Raw genomic sequence first — 19,813 nt, forward strand, 5'->3', positions numbered from 1 at the left:
AGACTTGTTGTAAATTGGGGCAATATAAATGTTTTGTATAATAAGCTTTTTATTTATTAGGAAATTATAAAACATTGTATTTCTATTGTTAAGAAACACCAATATAAGGAGTAGTTTTCATGGCATCAAACAAGCTGCTCTTGTGATGGAAACTCAACACCATTGAACTTGGAATTAGAGTCTCTGGAGCATCAGAATAGACATTAATAAATAGGTTCTCCTATATAGTTTTTGCAAGGGAAGGGAGTGGCTTCTAGACTTTACTGCAGTGTAAAGATCTGTTCCAGTTCTGCAATTGTAAATGGATAGAGTGCTGCAGAATACCACTCTGTTTGGGATAGTCAGAAAGAAATGAAAGGTTTTGTAAATTGATTGTCTTTCATACTAGATAGGACCCTACAGAAGTGTTCCTCAGTTATGTTCTTTGCAGAGCCAACCACATCCTTATCAGATTTTCATAGGAAGTATGACTCCTTAAAAACTTCCTAGAATATAGGTGGTAAGTTTGGTCTGGTGTTCACCCCTCTATTAATGATTCTTTTGTTTCATCTCTCATCATGCTGCTGCTACATGCAGTGTTTGATACTGATAGTGTACTTATTGCATTTATGTAATTCCAATTTACTGTACTTGCTAGTGTCCTCTCTCTTCCACCACTAGATTATATGTTTCAAATCAGGGCTGTATATCAGAAGGGTTAAATATGTTAATACATATGTTAAATATGTAAATAGGCTGCTCAGACAGTTTCTCTGTATACTTGGGCAGTCCACTGGCAAGTGCTCCAGCCACACTGCCCAATACACAATAAGCAAAGGCAGGAACTGGGGGAAGTGAGAACTGCTCAACGTAGGAGAAGATCAGGTTTGAGACCATCTAAGGAACCTGAAGGTGGACAAGTCCATGGGACCTGATGAAATCCTGCGGTCCTGAGGACACTGATGGATGGAGTGGCTAAGCTACTACCAATCATATTTGAGAATTCGTGGTCATCCGGTGAAGTGCCTGATGGCTGGAAAAGGGGAAACATAACCCTCATTTTTAAAAAGGGAAAAAAAGAAGATCTAGGGAGCTACAGGCCAGTCAGTCTCACCTCTGTGCCCAGCAAGGTCATGGAGCAGATCCACCTGGAAACTATGCTTGGGCACATCTAAAATAAGGAGGTGATTGGTGACAGCCAACATGGCTTCACGAAGAGCAAATCGTGTCTGACAAATTTGGTGGCCTTCTATGACGGGGTTAAAGTGTTGGTGGGTAAGGGAAGAGCAACTGATGTCATCTACTTGGGCTTCTGCAAAGCATTTGACACTGTCCCGCATGACATTCGTCTCTAAATTGGAGAGACATGGATTTGATGGGCGAACCAGTCAGTGGATAAGGAATTGGATGGATGGTCGCACTCAAAGAGTTGCAGTCAACAGCTCGATGTCCAAGTGGAGAGCAGGAATGAGTGGTGTTCCTCAGGGGCTGGTGTTGGGGCCAGCGCTGTTTAACATCTTTGTTGGTGACACGGACAGTGGGATCGAGGCACCCTCAGCAAGTTCACCGACCACACCGAGCTGTGTGGTGCGGTCGACAGGCTGGAGGGAAGGGATGGCATCCAGGGGGACCTGGACAGGCTGGAGAGGTGGGCCCGGGCAAACCTCATGGAGTTCAACAAGGCCAAGGGCAAGGTCCTGCCCATGGGTCGGGGCAATCCCAAGCACAAATACAGGCTGGGCGAGGAGTGGGTTGAGAGCAGCCCTGAGGAGAGGGACTTGGGGGTATTAGTGGATGGAAAACTGACTGTGAGCCAGCAATGTGCACTCACAGCCCAGAAAGCCAACCGTGTGCTGGGCCGCACCCAGAGCAGTGCGGGCAGCAGGGCGAGGGGGGAGATTCTCCCCCTCTGCTCCGCTCTCATGAGACCCCCCTGCAGTGCTGGGTCCAGCTCTGGGGGCACCAACAGCAGAAGGACACGGACCTGCTCGAGTGGGTCCAGAAAAGGCCACAAAGATGCTCAGGGGGCTGGAGCAGCTCCCTGTGAGGACAGGCTGAGAGAGTTGGGGGGGTTCAGCTGGAGAAGAGAAGGCTCCAGGGAGACCTTAGAGCAGCCTTCAGTACTTAAGGGGTGCTACAGGAAAGATGGGGAGGGACTCTTTATCAGGGGAGAGTAGGGATAGGACGAGGAGTCATGGCTTTAAACTGAAAGTGGGTAGATTTAGATTAGATAGAAGGAATAAATCCTTTCCTGTGAGGGGGGTGAGACACTGGCACAGGTTGCCCAGAGCAGCTGTGGCTGCCCCCTCCCTGGAAGGGTTCAAGGCCAGGTTGGACGGGACTTTGGGCAACCTGGGCTAGTGGAAGGTGTCCCTGCCCATGGCAGGGGGTTGGGACTAGATGATCTTTAAGGTCCCTTCCAACACAAACCATTACATGATTCTATGTTAAATATGTATTTTTAAATTTTTTTGCCAGTAACAAACAAGTAATAATGCATAAACATACCGAAAACTTTTCAGTTGTATTTACGTTACTACTGTTTTCAAATACCAACCCATATGCAATCTGAGCAGTTTACCCTTCCATGAAGTAGAAATATAAATGCATTCTTACATTGTAGAGCATTGTTAAATAAGTCAATACCTGTAAGACCTTTCAAATGCTCAGACGGAAGGTTCAGAATAAATGCAAAGGATTAAACCATTTACTAATGAGTATTACTACTACGACATATTATATCCCTTACTTGAGTGAAATGTAAATCAAGCCAGGATTTTTCGGTAGCACTGAATTCATGCAGACCCGTATCATCACTGATTTTACCTGTTTAGTGGATAAAACCAGACAAAACCTCTACTTTTGGGGCAATTTTTCTTACAGTAGGGATGCTGATGTGTGGCATAATTTTGGCAATTTCATCCTTATTGGAGAAATTCCTTTATTAAATCTGGCTTGTGTTTTATTTTTGTTAGTATCAAAGGAGATTTCATGGGCTAGAGAAGTCAGAACAAGAAGTATGTTATTATCATCACTTTCTTTTTGACAGTCATTGGGACTTTGTGCTGCGTTACGTAATCAGTTTTGCAATGTTGAAGTCTGTTTACTGAAGTAGACAGGGTATTTCAGCAGACATTTTGGTCTAGAAAATAGCTTGACTGCTTCAAAATCTACAGGTTTTTCTTTGGAATATTGTTTTCTCTGATCTCAGGAATGGGAGAAAGTACTCATGGTGAAAGAACCCAGTATTAGGAGGACGCTGACTCTGAAGTCTGCCCTCAACTTTGCACCTCGTATTTGAGCAGCCTTCAGCAAGATGCTTAGTGTCTCCATCCTTCAGTGTCCCACCTCAGAAAAGGTGTAGGTATTTTTCATAATGTTGTAAGACGCCAAAGTCCTATGATAGGACATACAAAATGGTATTTTCCTTCTAGGAAAAACTGATACAGACTGTGGTCTTTTCTGTGCTATTTCTTTGTACACAAATACTTTTTTCCTGTTGTTTTAATTTCTGTTTCACTTAGTTCAATCTCTATCCAGCTAAATCTAAAAATAAGTCAGCAGATGAAAGTAAAACAGAAGTAAGCTTTCTGGGCAGTACTTGTCTTTGTTATCTAGGCAGAAGTGTGTTTATTAGATTTATTTTCATGTCATGTGTATGATGTGGTTAAGTCTAGGAATTACAGGTCTATAATTTTAAAATGCCACCTCTCCTGAAGGAAAGAACTATTTTTTTTTTTTCTTTCTTTCTCATTTTTTGTTTTCTGGGGGGTGGTGGGGTTTTTTTGTTTTGTTTTGGTTTTTTTTTTTTTTTTTTTTTTATATGAGCTCAGTGTTATTCAGTGGCAGTAGTCTTGCAGGGTGAGCAAATCCATGGAAGGCATGTAAAGGACCATTTTCCATTTTGTTGTTAAAGAAGAGGTCTCAAATTATTCCCTTCTTGAGTAATAAACCAAAAGCTTCTGTTGTAATGTGTGCACCCGGCATTGTATCTTTTCCCTTTCAGGCAGAAACAAATAGACTTATTTACCTAATCTGTCAATCTAACCTATGCATTTCTGATGTACACATTTACCACAGGTCTGAGAACTGTTTGTGCTCCTCTGATTTATAGAGAGATCTCACTGATGTATGGCCTTGATGTTCCTCTTCATCTGTATTTTAGCTGTTGATGGCTCTCTTTTAACTGTTATTTGTTAAGTCTTGTTACTACTAGGCTCTAATTATAGCTCCCATTATTTTTAGGAAAATGCTGAAATACAAGCTCAAAAGGGGCTTTAGAAGTGCGCAAATGAGAATTAGAGATGTGATAAGACTCATCAATAGGCTACTGGGGCTTTTCACTTACCATCATTCAAATAATAATTAGAATATTTAGATGCTAAGTACATATCTGAAAGAAAATCAAATGGAAAGGGTTTTTAAAAAATGTATATATAAATAAAATTTAATAAAGATCTTCACTCGTGTGGATTGACACACAGTATGGAGTTATGTATGTTTTGCCTTTGTTTTTCAGAACTGTTCTTTACAGGAAGTATTGCATGCTTTTTATAGTAAATGAAACTGCTAAATATGGATTATGTAGGAGCTGAATTTGTAAAAGACCTGCAGAATGGCTCTGTATTTAAATGCAAAAAGGAAAGGGGCAATCTAAATCCTTATGGTAGGGACAGTCTAAATCATTATTTCAGTCTGCTTTTGACCACAGACAACTCTCAGGGAGAACTTTTAGGAACAAACTGCATAAAAGTAAGGAAATTTAGTAATGAAAAGTAAAATAAAACATTTTCTAGAAATATCTGGAGCAGTCACCATTATGCACATCTCTCATAATCCATGTGTTAAAGCATTACCAACTGCCCATGTTTCAGGATCAGGAAGGCTGCATGAAAGTTATGCAGGTAACTGTGGTTGCAAAAAATTCTAACTTTGCAAGGATGATCTGACTCCTGTGCCATTTCTTCACAAATATTGGAAGCAGCAGAGATGCCACTGCTGCATTGATGGTAAGACCAATTTACTGTAAGATGTTTTAAATCCCCATTTTACAAAGCATTTAATTTTTATAACTGAAGCCTTGCTCTCTTGTGACTATTGACTATCCATGAGGCTAATTCTGCAGTAAATATTTTTTCCTTTACCAATGTAAACGTTTCTGATTTCTTATGCATCTCACCCCCCTCTCTATATGCCTAGTGATCTTCCCTATAGATCCCTTCTGTTTGGATAACTGTGCGCATCAGATGGCAAATAGTTGGCTGCTGGTTTACATGTTGCAGGGATCAATCCTTCACTGATAGGGCAATGGACTGGATGACCTAAGATATGTCTTTCATCTTTATTTTATCACTGCAAAATGCAAGTGGGCGTGCAAATCTTAGCTCTTTGCCAAAGCCATCTGCTCAAAAATATTATACAAACAGACAAGGAAGGTTTAAAGTAATTACAACTTTTGTCTGTTTATGAAAATTATTCTTTGCTACTGCAATAATAAGGGCTTCCCTTAGCTGCGTTACCTTTTTAAATAAAAAAAAATTGTGGAAGTCACCCAGTCCAGCAGGAATACTAGCAGATTCTCTGATGGCCAATCAGTTCAATGCACTCATTATGCAAAGACTACACTTGTTTTTCCCTAGAAGATCACAGATAGCAATATGGAAGCCCTATGGTGGTCACTATATTATAATGTTGCCCTTGTCTTGCCTTTGCACTTTAAAAGGCTGGTCTCTAGGGAAGAGCTAGGATTCACATTGATATATAATTTTATCTTTGGGCTAGGAGGCTCTTTATGTGTACAAAACGGTGTGTTTTGCCTTCAGAAGAGCAGTTCATTTTACATGGGCTGAAGAAATTGGACTGAACATAACCTACTTCCAGGGGCGCCCAACAAACATTCAGAAATGGTCCTTCTGAAATTCCATGATCTCTTCATTTTCCCGGTGCTCGCTCTGTCCTGTGGGTTGTGCAACCTCTTGATCTTATCAAGAAATGCTTCTGGAGTGCAGTGGACAGTTTCCCTAACTGTGAAGAGTTGTCCCCTCTTTTGCATGTCCAGGCTGTGCTGGACAGCCATTCTTCATCCTCAACTTCGTAGTAGCCAGATAACAACTGCTGCCTACCCCCACCCAGCAGGTCACTGAGCTCAGCACTGAGGCTGTACCATGTTATTGCTGGCTTTTTGGGTGACAGATGGAAAGCCATAAGCTCTGTCACTAAGTGTTGCCTGAGCCAGTAACAGTTGTATGTGCAGTTCAGGGTGTTGGTGTGTTCAAAGTTTTATTTGTGTGGTTTTGTTGTGTTTGTGTGATATTGTAAAAAAGCAAAAAGAAATTAACTTCTTCACTAGTTAAAGAGAACTCCCTTTAAAAACTGTAGAGAGGAAAAAAGAAAGCTGTTTACATTGCATTTTTTGTTGACAGGAATTTTCACTTTAAGTTTTTCTGCTTTACAGGCTTTTGACCAACTCCTTATGGCTTTTATGTCTGCAAGTGATAACTGCAAAAATATTTTTAGCTATGTATTGTTTTAGAGGTGTCAGCTCCAGTGGAACTATCCTCTGCGTCTAAATAAAAGGCATATTGTTTGTTCACTGTATATAAGCTGAGAATTGGATCCCACTTTCAACTTTCTCTAATTATTGCATTAGTTTTCTGTTCCATCAGTCTGTATTTCAGCATGTAGAAATCCTTTGCTTTCAAAAGTTTTTTTAGAATGGTTAATTAACTTATTCTGATTCTGTATATGTGTGCTGCCATTTGCTTAGTCTCATAGAGGCTGAACTGCTGAACAAAGCTGAAGGCTTAGCTTAGTGCAGGAGATGATAATATTTGCTTAGAACGTGTGAGATTTGTTCATTGTGGAAAACAACCACCATATTTAACTAATTATTGAAATTTTTTTACCACTGTATTAGTACTTAATTAACAGTTTTACAACTAGCTTAATAAACAAATAACAATTAAACTTCCACGTATGGCTTACTTTACAATGTTACCACATCCTGCGTAACTAATGGTTTGCTATCCCATGTTAGGAATAATACTGTCACAAGTTTACTGAAGCTGGTGGTTTGTCTGTTGCAAGAATACCATAATATTCATATAGATATCGAATACAGTATTGGCTACAGGTTGTCCTGTATTGCCTTTTACTAGAATAAGAAAAGTAAGACACAATGCATTGGGATTTGCAGAGAATTTTAGTGTCTATGAGCAGTTTTCTCTTATGATTTAATGAGGAAAATGAACTTAATTTAGAGAGAAGTCACTGCACTGATTTGGCATCTTCGTGATAATAATGCTGTATCATCCTTATCTTCTGCAGGTTTCATGTCAGTCAAATATTATTCAGCGTGGACATTCAAGAGGTCTATGTAACACCTTAGATTTTCAGGGTTGTAAACTGTTTTAAGAGTTACAGACTAGTGTGGCTGAAATGGCACGATGGGCAGTGCTCTCAGTGTCCAAATTACGAGCTAGAGCAGGCAGTTGGGCACAGTGAGTGTTTCCTGCTTGTACTGGTGCAGTTTGATGGCCAGGTAGAAGTGACTGATGACAAGGCAGAAGTTTCACTCACTGAAATTTCCTCACTCTAAATAAAGACTAAATACTACACAATTTTCTCATGAGCTAAGGCTACCCAAGGAGTTCTCTCCCTATGTGAGACATGCTCTAAGGCTGGCCACACTGCTCTGTGAAGCAGCAGCCCCTGGCAGTCTTTGCATTTAATGCATTGCTTTTCAAAATTGCAGCTTTGAATTTACAGCTGCTGAGTTTGCAAGACGGGGAAAGCCCAGGAGTCAGCTGTGAGCCCGCTGCAATGCTGCAGTCACAGCTGACTGAAACTGCATTTGTGTGCATTTCATACTAGTAACATAAAGAGCTGTTGCAGTAAGAACCCCGAAATTAAGGCATTTCTCTGACTTTATTCTCTTTAAATTATAACTAAATAAAATCAGGAGCTTGTGTAGATACTTGCACAGACTTTAACGCATTTGAAATGCATGTTGATGGATATTTCCTTAATAAACTGATGATAATCACTTTCTTATCTGACATCAGTGTTTTCTCCCTTTTACTGTTCTTCAAAAAGTTAAATTATTTAGAAAAGAGAAATTTGTCACGAAGGGAGATTTTCAACATGAATTGTCTGTATTGTTTCATGTGCAAATTTCAGCTTTACGTTTTCAACTTCCTGTACTGTTTTATGCCTTATGACATTTGTGTCAGATCTATTTTTGTTTAACAGTGCAGGCTATATTCTTGTACACTTCAGACTGTATGTCATCTTTCTCTGCTGAAGAGAACTGGACAGAGGTTAGGATGCTATCTTTTTCAGGCTAATTAAGTTCCAGCATAATCATTATACATAGCCTATATTTACTTATTGAGTGTAAAACTTGCTTTGAGCAGAAGCTTGGATGAGATAACCTCCCAAGGTTGCTTCTGACCTGAATTATTCTGATTCTATGAAAACAAAAGTCGAAGGTGTGTGTTTATTGTAGAATGAAACGTTTCATTGCCTAAAATTCTGTTTCTGAGAAGTCAGAGTTCATTGTAAAACATTTTGACTCACGGTAACAGAAAATGAGATTTCCCAGAAGAAAACTGTAACTCTAACACGGGCACAACTAAATACATGCTTAAAATTCCCATCCTCCAGCCTCTAGGACCTCCATCCTGCAGAAAATACTTGTTCTTTTCAAGGCCATGTAGCCCACAGAAGGCAAACTTGTTTTTCTCAAATGCAGTCCTATCCTTTTTAAAAAAAGATTGAATTCAAGCGGAGACTATAATTTAAAAATAAAAGTCCCCACAGTTGCAGGTTCTGGAGAACTCATGCTGTATAAATTTTTTAGAACACAAATATTTCAGTGGCTGAGTTGATGGATGAACTTGGCAGCCTGTCCTCAAACGATCTGGGATTTTTAGAAAAACAAAAAACAACACCCTTAATGCCAGGCTCTAAACTGTATTTAATAAAAAATAGAGCTGTGTGCAATGTGCTTATTTTGCTTTTTTGCTACAAGGCCCATTGCTGCATTCAGCCATTAGCTTCTACCTCATTCTGTCAATATCCAGGATAGGAGAGCCAATAAGCCACCCTGGCTGCCTTCAGAAAGATGCATACTAAGGAGAGAAAAACAGCTACAACTTAGCCATGACTGTCTTAACTCTTTTTCCTCTGGGTTAGCTGATCATGGTTATTCTCTCATTTGATCTAGAGAGCCTGAAAACTAAATCAAGCGTGATTGAAACTCCCTTGTGAAACAAGATAGGAGCCTAGCACAGGGCTGCTGTGAGCACAGTATACATATTCAGTCACTAAGGAAGACGTATGAGCTTGCGCCTGAGGTGGATAAAAGATTTGTGGTTTTTGTATGCTTAACCTTCTCTATGTGAAGTCAAAATAGATAATCCTGGCCAAGCAGTCAGGAAGGGCAAGGGAATACAAATAGACTGTGAAGAGATCATGGCCTCTGCTCTTCAAAGAATCATTTCCATTTGGTTTTCCAAAGCCTCCAAAGGTGCAGGTCATATGGCACCTATGTTCGACAGAATATATACAGAGACTCTTCTGCCTCCACATCTAAGTCCTTGCCCAATAACACAATTTACTGTTTTCCGTGCATGAGATTCCACAGAAGTGCTTATATGTGAATTATTAAAGATCCATCCAAAAATATATAATGCAATTTAGGATAAGATTATAACTATTGAACTTCACAGTTTCTTCTGAAGTTTCTATTGCCTTTAAGATTGGGACCTACAAGAGATAAGTGCTTGAAGTAATTCTTTAGTAAATATCCAGGAAATTTAAAGCCAGGAAACCGGTCCTTGATTGTGTATCCAGCTGTGCAATAGTTTACTGACTTGGTTTCTTCCTTTCTTAAATTGGTCTGTGTCACAGGCAGTTTCAATATAAAAATATACACAGCTGGCAATAAATCCACATGGTTTCTTCTCTGCACCAGTTATAACATGTGCAATTTTGTGCAGTCAATCAAATAATGCAAGTTACCTAGCTTTATTTACCAGAGAGTACTACTAGTGCTCCATGTCATTACTCAAAAATAATTAGGAAAAAAAGTTTGTCAGGAGGGGTTGGGGTAAGAAGAAAGCAATTTAATTTCTCTACAGCTTAGGGTTCAAGATCAGTTAATTACAGAACCATGGAATCACAGAATAATTGAGGTTGCAAAGGACCTGAGGAGATCTCTAGTCCAAACTCCTTCTCAAAACAGAACCAGCTGTGAAATCAGACAAAGTTGCTCAGGGCTTTATTCAGTCAGACCTTGAAAACCTCCAGGGATGACAATAGCACAACCTTTCCATGCAGCCTGCTCCACTGCTTGGCTGTCCTCGTAGGGAAAAAGTTTCTCCTTCTATCCAGTCAGATCTGCGCTAATTTCAGTTTATGTCAGTTGTCACTCGACCTCCTGGGATGCACCCCGGTGAAAAGCCTGCACTCTCTTCTGCATAACCTCTTTGTAGGCACAGAGATCTGCTGGTAGGTCCCCATGAAGCTGTCTCTTCTCCAGGCTGAACAAGTCTTTCTCCTTCAGCCTCAGAGCAAGTGCTTCAGCCCCCAGCCATCCTGGTGGCCCTCTGCTGCACTTGCTTCAGTTGATCAATGCCTTTCTTGTACTGGGGGGTGTGTGTGTGTGTGAAAACTGGACAAGGACTGAGTAGAGAGGGATGATTGCTTCCCTAGATCTCCTGGCCATGCTCCTGTTCATACAGCCAAGGATGCTGTTGTCCTTCTTTGCTGCTAAGGCAGATGGCTGGCTCATGAAACTTGGTCACTTCCCAGCCCTTTGTCATTGCAAGGGGCTGTAGGACTTTGCATATCTCCTTGCTGAATTTCATAAGGCTCCTGCCTGCCCATTCTTCCAGCCTGAATGGCAGCCCTGCCCTTGAACATATTGACTGGTCCCCCAAATCTGGTCCCTTCCATCTGCAAAATATTTCTCTGTGTTTCTAATACAGCCATATCTGCTATATTTATTATAGAAGAAATAAAGCAATATAGTTTAGACTCAGTGTTTTGACAATATAAATTTTTGTTTATATTGTAGTTGTAAAGATATGGAGTGGAAAGCTTAATAAAACATAACCAAATCATACTGACATTTAAAATACATAAAAATATCTGTGTGTGTCAAATATCTATTTTATTTGGGTTAAACTTTAATTCTTACATCGTGCTGTCCACATTCAATTACATTAGAACCCTCTGTGTTAGACTTGCTGTGGGAAGAAGGTAGATATGCTACTATCTGTTTCCTGAGTGTGTTACCAAGTCAGTACATTGGCTGTAAAATGTACAATGATGTCCATTTTACAAATGGATATCAAAACTCTAAAAAATAATGATTTGGTGCAGAGTCCCATGGGGCTGGAAAGGGAAGCCAAATCACAAGTCCCATTCCACTGCCCAGGCATTAGATTAATCTTCTTTCTGGCAGCTATTTAATTCAGAATAGATTTAGATCAGAACTTTTGTTTGAACACAGTGGCCATTTAATCATGCCAAAATGTTTCCACTGTTCCCACTTTTTCTTTCATTACATTGTGTGCTAAAGAAATTACAATCAGCAAAGCACTAGAATTATCACCTGGCTATCCTGAATCATAATGAAGTACTGCGTGGCATTTTACCATTCCAATTCCTGATTTGTGGTGAAATTTGATATGCAGCATACTGAATTCACATTATTGTGTAAATATTCTCATTATAAGCTATAATTTGCTTTTGATCTGAAAAGGTCATAAACATGCCATCGGTTATTTCATAGTAGTATATAACGATTCATTGTTTTTTTCTTCACTTAGAATGTGAGGTATCTGCAGTAACTGTACGGTAATGGCTGGCAAATGTTGACTTTTATCAATGGCTTGTGTTTGCTTCACGCCTTCAACTCCTACATATTATAGCAGTGATTGCTGTTTCTGTTTTATTCTATGGTGGCTTAGTATTATGCTGGATATACTACTTTGCATAATGTTATCAAATTCCTGCTATTAGGCCTTGGAAAATATTCAGCTCAGATTCCAAACTACTCTGAAATAATGGTAAGTTTAAATCTAATTTGCAGTCAATCATTCAGGGTCCATAAATGATTGTCAACCATCAATTTCATGTATCTTTAATTCTGTTCTGAAAAACAAACATTTGAATTTTATCTGTTTTCTGCCCTATCCCAAAGTCTGTTTTTCACTTATTCTTGTTTTACTATTCCTTCTGGTCCTGTCACAATCTCTCCATGAAAACAGAGTAATGACTGTGGTACAGAAGCTTTTATGAGAAAGTGCTTTAGCATCTCATGAGACTGAGAGGAGGAATTTGTACTCATACTGAGCCAGAAAGTGAAAGAAGTAACAGGTGACTCCTTTCTCACATACAATCTTGGTGATAGGGAAGGTACTGAGGCAGCAAGACCAGAAAATAGCATTTTTGTTATTTTAGTTCAAGTCCTTGAAAATTATAGGTAAATACTGTTTGGAATTGTCCTATATCCAAATGCATGCTTTACAACAAATTAGAAATACAGAACAAGAAGACTTGTTAAATACACAGGATCTCTGGGGGGCATGGCAGAAGCATGGATCCCTTGTATGGACTACATAATTCAGTTTAATTAGCCACCAACATTACAAGCCTATGCTGAGACCTGTGACATTACACAAAAATTACCCACTGGCTAGGGCTGCCCAAACCTACCTGCAATTCAGGATTTTGCAGTACTGCAAGCAGTACGTATTTCACCGTTTGAGCTCGCGGAGAGGAAGCACTTGTACTGTGGGTTCTTCCCTGAACTGTTATGGAAATGGAGATGCCAGGTGGCACAGAGCAGAAGCCCATGCAGTGAGTTCCTACTGGAAAGCAGGGAAGAGTCAAGCGATGACACTTCCCGCCAGCAAGCTGTGATGGGAATCTGAACCCCAGTGCAATGTGTGTGCATTTGTGATACCTCTGAGTCAAACTTGTAAGTGAGGCTCTGCAACTTGTTGACTCATGGCTTTTTTTTTTTTTTTTTTTTAATGTGCCTCTTTGGACTGCATGTTAGCTGGCAACTTTTTCATTTTGGTGTTGTTGCTAGTACTTTATTGGAGCAATCTGAAGGAACAAGTGCACTACATAATCCAGAATTAAGAGGTTTGATGCTTAACTTGCAGTTCTATTTTGTGACTTCGCTGTCCTGCTGGTGAGGTACATCATCTGTATTTAAGGAGTTTTTCTGAAGACCATCATGTAATATGGGTTTTATAAATTGCATTATAGGAGCATTGAAAAACCCAAATTATAAATGAGGAATATCCATACTGATGTCTGAAGCTGGTGTCTCAAATTCAGCTGAGTTGTCATGTCAGCTGAACACACTGGTGCTATCTTACAGATCTTCTACTCAAACATTTCATTACGTGACTTTCAAAATGTATAGGGAGGTGATGAGCAAGGATTTTGGTGCTATTTGAACTCTCTTCATACTGACACACTTTTTATTTTTTTTTTCCTACCATTATTATACAGAAAGGAGCAACACTTACATTCCTTTTCCAGAGCATATTAAAAAACAGTTTTTGTGTCTTAAACCAGCTACCTTTATGCAAGTTTCTCCTACAGCTTTAGAACTTTTGTGGAATCTTCAGGGGTGTCCTGTGGATTTAATCCTACTGATACTGAATTTACTCCAGCCAAAGGTGTTTTGAAATTAAAAGCAAATATATGTCTAAGAAAAGTGCCTCACTAATAGACCCTCTGTCAATTAAAAAAAAAAAAAAAAAAAATCAGGATTCTCTTCACTGGGATCATTGACATTTTGATGATGGGGGAGCAGGTGTATTTACTACATAAGTTATAGCTGAAATTCCTAGACAGTTTTTGCTGTGTGTTGTCCAGGATTTTAGTAATATTGGAGATCAAGCAGAGAAAGCCCAAATTTTTCTGGCAGCCTACTCTTGGCATCAGTTTGTCTGGAAAATCTTCATATGGCTCATAAAGATCCATTTATTTCCACTACTGTCTCACGTGATAGAAAAACCCACATAACATCCTTATCCTCAGATGTTCCTTATATATCTAGATAAGAAAGTCTTATAGTTCCTTGTGGCTGTTTTTCATTATTTCTACCTCAACATAGAAGTCAGTTAACAAGGTACATTCACTTTTTGCCTTTTATTCAGAAAAAGAAACAAATTTTCTCCCTCATTTACATTTATGTTTAGTTTGCAGAAGATCTTGTCTTTTTTCTGAGGACCAGGGAACAGATTTGTGTCCAGATAGTTAGTTTACCAGTATCTGCCTTTGAAGGCCCATTAATTAAAATGTGGATATATGTCTTCCTGAGTCTGTTTAAATATGCCTTAAATATGTCTTAGGCTGAAGATTTACACTTTTGCTTTTAAACCAACAGCATACAAAATAATAAAAATAGTAATTTGTAAGATGATTTTTGTGGTAAAGGAAAGTATTTTTGTATAATTAACAAAGAACATAGGAACCATCAATTTTTAAAATGTTTGACTGCAAATGCTTCTTAGTAATTGCTAATACTGAAGAAAAGCATATTAGTAAAATGCATTGGACTTTTTTTTGCTATTTATTGTTACTGATGGATCTGTATGTAGACATCCTTCGTATTTCAAGCTATTTCTAAAACAGGTACTTGCTTTTGCTGAAAAGACACATGGTACTGAGGGCTAAGGAGCAGGGTCGTGTCAAAATATCTGAAAGTCAGCAGGAAATTCTTTTCTAGTTAGAGGGCCTTCACAAAGCTCAACATTTCAATAGTGCCTCATTTAATTCAGGATACAAATGAGGATTAAATACTGCCTAGGACTACACGTAGAGCTTGCAGAGTCCAGGAACAGGGAGAAACAGAAAAAGAGGTTTTGTATAAGCATAAAATTGAAGCTGGGAGTAAGTTCCCTAACATTCAGGATAAAAGAAGGTGGTAAAATTTGTTTTAAAAAGCCCTCTTTCTTTATGCCTAAACGTGCTGGTTAATATTCTAGCCTGACTGAAGTCAGGAACAAGCTCCCACTGACATCAGTGGAGCCGGGATTTCACACTCTGGCTGAGGGAAGCTGTAGATCTTCTTTATATCCATCTTTCTTTAGAACTCTGACTCCAAGGAGCTATTTGCTTTACATTTGACTTTGCTCATGGGAGATCTGCTTTTCACTTCAGTAGGTGTAGATCAGTCCCTTCCTGCCACTGCCTGGCACGAAGCTAGGAGTCTTCCCTGTGCGTGTGTGCGCAGAGGTGCGCCCGAGAAGTGGCGATTTTTCCGTCTATCTTTTGTGATTACGTCAAGGGGAGATGTTTATAAATGTGCTATTTTTATTTGGGGGTTTTGCTGAGGATGTGGTGTTCTGAATCAATATGTCTATTTTAACATTAGTCACCATACTACAGATAGTACTGCCAAGTGACTACAGCCCTATGACAGAGCCCAGCAGAAACCACCAGCGTTGAGAGTCTGTGGTGGTTGGTCTTTATGCTCAAGAGTCAGAGAAGAAAATGGTATGGGAACAAAACTCTTTAGGTTTTGGTTAATTGATTATGTTAATAATTTCTTAAAAAAAATATTTGTGGAAGTTAACCCCCTGAAAGTGTTCAAAGAACTGTCAGCCATTTTCAAGGCAATATTTATCCTAATAACAAATTAAGAAAAAAAAATCCACACTTTTCAAACTTTCCCTGACTTTTCTGCCTTCATCTTGCTCTATCTCTTTTCTCCCTTTCCTGCTCTTTCTGGCATTTTTTTTTTCTTTTTAATTTCTTGTTTAACATTTTGTTTGCATATGATGTTGCCTTTCTGTTTAGAAAATACGAAACAGTCAAGATTCCACAGCTGCAAAGTTACTACTGTCTTGAGGCTGACACAGAAACAGATACAGAGCTATAGCGTGTTTAAATGGAGATTAAAATTTTATGTAGCAATTAATGGTTAACTGGGGGTAAATGATCCAAAATTACCCAGCAGGGTCTTTGTTGAACAGAAATACTGCTTAATGTCCCTTGTTTACTAACAATCTGATGACGAGTGAGAAGACATCTTGTATACTGTCAGGTCTACATAGAAGCTAGGATGTGCTGCTTTTGGTACAGTGTCAAGATGAGGGGTATTGTAAGATACTCTAGACACAGATTTACTCTCTGTAATACACCATATTAATGTTCAGAATCTATGACAACCCAGTGAATACAGTCCACCTCTGGAAACCTTCCAGCTTAACCTTCCAGCTTAATAAAGACCTATGTGATAGTTGCGTATCAATGCAGCCTTCAAAAAGTCCACTCCCTAACTTCTGGACACTACATGGAATATGTGAAGACCCACACATTTGTTTGCCAGTTTGATCACTTAGGAAAATTACCTTCCTGAATGTAATGTTCATCCACATTCTGGAACATCAAAAGGAATGCAGGTACTGGTTTAAAGCTGGGAGGCTGGGAATGGACTCTTGGTTTGGGGAAGAATTTCTTTTGGCCTTCCCTCCTTGGGGTTTCAGGGTGAGTGGGAGAAGTCCAGAGGCTGCATCCTGGTGCTGCAGCTGTGGAATGAAAGAAAAGATGGGAAAAGGACTGGGAAGGTGTGGCAGGAGACTGCACCTGCTGGAGGTGAAAAGGAGGGAAGGGAGACATCAAGGAAGACTCTTTTAAGCAAGTATTTGTTTTGGAAAGTTTGTGTTAATGGACACACATGACTTAAGGTTACTGTAGTTACTTAACTATACTACAAACTCAGGCACTTTTTAAAGGATGGAGCTAAGTATTGGTATTGTAAATACTGGGAGGATGTAAGTATTACAGGGAAGTGGTGCAGAGCAGCGAGGTCAAATGCTTGCAGATAGAGATGGTGATGTCATTTAGAGCTAGTTGTCATTTACTCTTTCCTCTAAATGGGAGGTGTTTTCTTTCCCTCTTGTGACTGGAGTACAGCATATGAAATAATAAGATTTTTCCCCCCCTACTTTCCACAGCACTCCCCCTAAGTTATCCACGATATAAGACTTCAAGCAAACAGGAGTAGCAGTTAAATCATCTGTGATGCATTAAATGTGCAAATACTGAAAATTAAAATCCTATTTTCAGCATGCATCCCAAAAGGCTTAAAGGTTGTTCTGTAGGGAAGAGTGGGAAGGCAAATGTCTATCAATGCATTTTATATATGCTACCTGTGACAAATGTTTCATAGACTTGAGGAATAGGAGGGAAAAGAATCCTGGGGAGTGAAGCAAATTGCTACTTGATTTCCAATACTTGTGGATCTACTTAAAATGGGGAATATCTGGTAAGCACTTTAGTTTATGTGATAATAACTACCAGAAATTTTCTGTAAAAATTAGATTCATAATGTATACAAGTATCCTGAAAAAACTGGTAAAAATTGCAAATAGCCACTGATACAAAATTCAAGCGTGGGCAGATTACATTTCAAGGCGACAAGCCATTTTGCATTTGCTGGCAGGAGCTGGCATCTGTTTTTAGATGTAACATCCTCAGTGTAGCTGAAGAGCCTCTCAGAACGTTGCTGGGAAGAGCTCCAAATGAAGACAAAGCCAGGTTTGCAAGATGTGGAAGTGAGCTAGCATTAGACTTCCACCACTCAGCAAGACCTACTATGTGTGTAGTGAGATCAGCGAGGTACAGAACTAGTTCATATTTGGCAGAAACAAGAGTCACTTGAGCTTGAGGTTGTCATGATCTTTTCCAAATAGCTCATTACATTTGCAGCTTCCAGGTGGGCTGGATGATACTCTCTGGTCTTTATTACTGCTTCTTGGATGACTGGGATTTTCCCCTGATGTTCCTCAGCTTGACTGTGTGTGACAGTTCTGGCATTGTCTTGGCGAAATCGAGAACTGGCAGAGAAGTGCCTGAGCTAAGGAGTCAGAACTCATGCTACATGGTGTCTTTACTGACACCACACTGTTAAACTGTTCAGAAAGACAAGATAACACTTTCTTTTTCTTGGCCTTGTTGCCTTGATCTAGTACTCACATGCTGAGGTGGGACTGTCAGAGCCCTGACAGCTGGCATGATGACACACATACGTGCATCTCTAGAGTTTATTTTTCAAGCTTACTCCTCAAAGGGGTTGAGGATGTGAATGACAGTGTCTGCCAGGCTCCACTGTACCTGAGTCAGCACCAGCTGTCTCCAGCCAGAAAGCTATCAACGCTTGTTTGTTGTTCTACAGGCTTTTCAACATGCAGTCTGTGGTCTTCCAGCTTGTGGCTGTGCCCTGGGAGAGTGAGCTCATGGAGAGGCATCATCTGGAAAGAAAATTGTTACTGTATTTATAGGTGCTGAGTATTCAGCTGGTAATAAACCTGTCTTAGTCCTTGAGAGATATTTCAGTAAGAAGACTCTTTGGAGTGGTCTTGTTTCAGTAATGAATGATGCAAAAGATATGTAGAGGCACCCACCTCTCTAATCACATCATAGTCAGCAGCCAGTTACAACAACAGCGTGGTATAGACAAGGTCCTCTCCAACAACTCTATACAATTATCTCATCTGGTAAATTTTAATAAATTTAACACGTCCAGGGAGACGTATTCCAACCATGTGTCAGCTGTTGAAGGCCGGGTCATGCCCAACCCAGGACTTGAAATCTTTGGTAGTTGAGTGAAAAGAGAGCCCAAGCTGTGATAGTCAAAGACCACATGTATGCTAGTAGTTATTTTCTGGTTTTAGCATGACTACTGTTCACAGGCAACTTTGCCAATCTGCCTGGGATCATAGCATTAAAAAGCAGAAGCAGCTGGGGAGTATTTACAATGGGAAGGATGATACTGAAATTCTAACAAGCACATCACTAGCCTGAAGTCCAGGTACTCTGCTGTAGGTATTCATGCTTTCTCAGCTAGTGCAGTTTTAATTTGGGAGAGGAGACCTGGGACCTGTTGTATCTAACATCCATGGTCTTCAAACTCTTGCAAACCATGTGAGCTCTCAATGTGACTGATGTGAAAGTCTAACTATGCTGTGACCTTAATCTTTGATACTTTTATAAGCTCCCACAGATGCAGTTTAAGCATGTTTTTTTTTGTTTATGTTTTTGGTTTTTTTTCTGACTGACATACACTAGCCAAATACTGCAGTCCTTTGAGGAATGTTGACTTTCTGGGGATTTTTTTCAGCCATTTCTCCCTCAGTAAGAAATCCCCTTTTGTTTCCTCTTGGATTTTGCATAGCAATATCCAAAGGGAGACATATCTCACACAAATAAGATCTTTGTCATTACAGTAATTAATGAAGAGACTGTAACTAAAACTCATTGATCACTCGGTTCATCAAAATGATAAGTGGCTGAGAGTCCTACACTCTCAGACATCAGTATCCAAACAGTAAAAAAAAAAAATAGTTCAGAATGACAGCCTTTACAGAAAAAAAAAAAAAATTAGGTCAAGCGTTTTTCATATCCTTGTGAAGCACTGATATCTGTTCTTATACAAATAACTTGTTGAAAATAATATCTCATTTATCGCCTATAGAATGTGATGAAGGCAATTTGTTAGTTGCTCTGTAGTGGGACTCTACTGAAATAAATCCACTGTATCATGTATCCCAATTTGATTCTAAATGCATTTCCAAAGAGTACTTTTAAAAGAAGTCACTTAAAAGCATGCAGGTGATCAATGTTTCTTTGATTCTAACTACCAGATAGTGAGTTAGGTAGTTATTTTTATCTAAAAGTTTTCAATCTGCCCATACAACCTACAAAAATGGTGTTTGTGACCAGAAAGTTTCACCTTGGAAAATAAAAAGGAGTCTACAACAATACTGGAAACACATTTGCTGAGCTGCAAGAATTC

General features: G+C 39.4%; 1 protein-coding gene across 2 annotated transcripts in view; it reads left to right on the plus strand.

Annotated features, from left to right (window-relative positions):
• The window catches only part of LOC141960575 (BEN domain-containing protein 5), a 971,168-nt gene that overhangs the window by 191,654 nt on the left and 759,701 nt on the right, over positions 1-19,813 (plus strand). The window lies entirely within an intron of this gene.

The sequence above is a fragment of the Athene noctua genome, chromosome 5 (assembly GCF_965140245.1).
Source record: "Athene noctua chromosome 5, bAthNoc1.hap1.1, whole genome shotgun sequence".
NCBI lineage: Eukaryota > Metazoa > Chordata > Aves > Strigiformes > Strigidae > Athene > Athene noctua.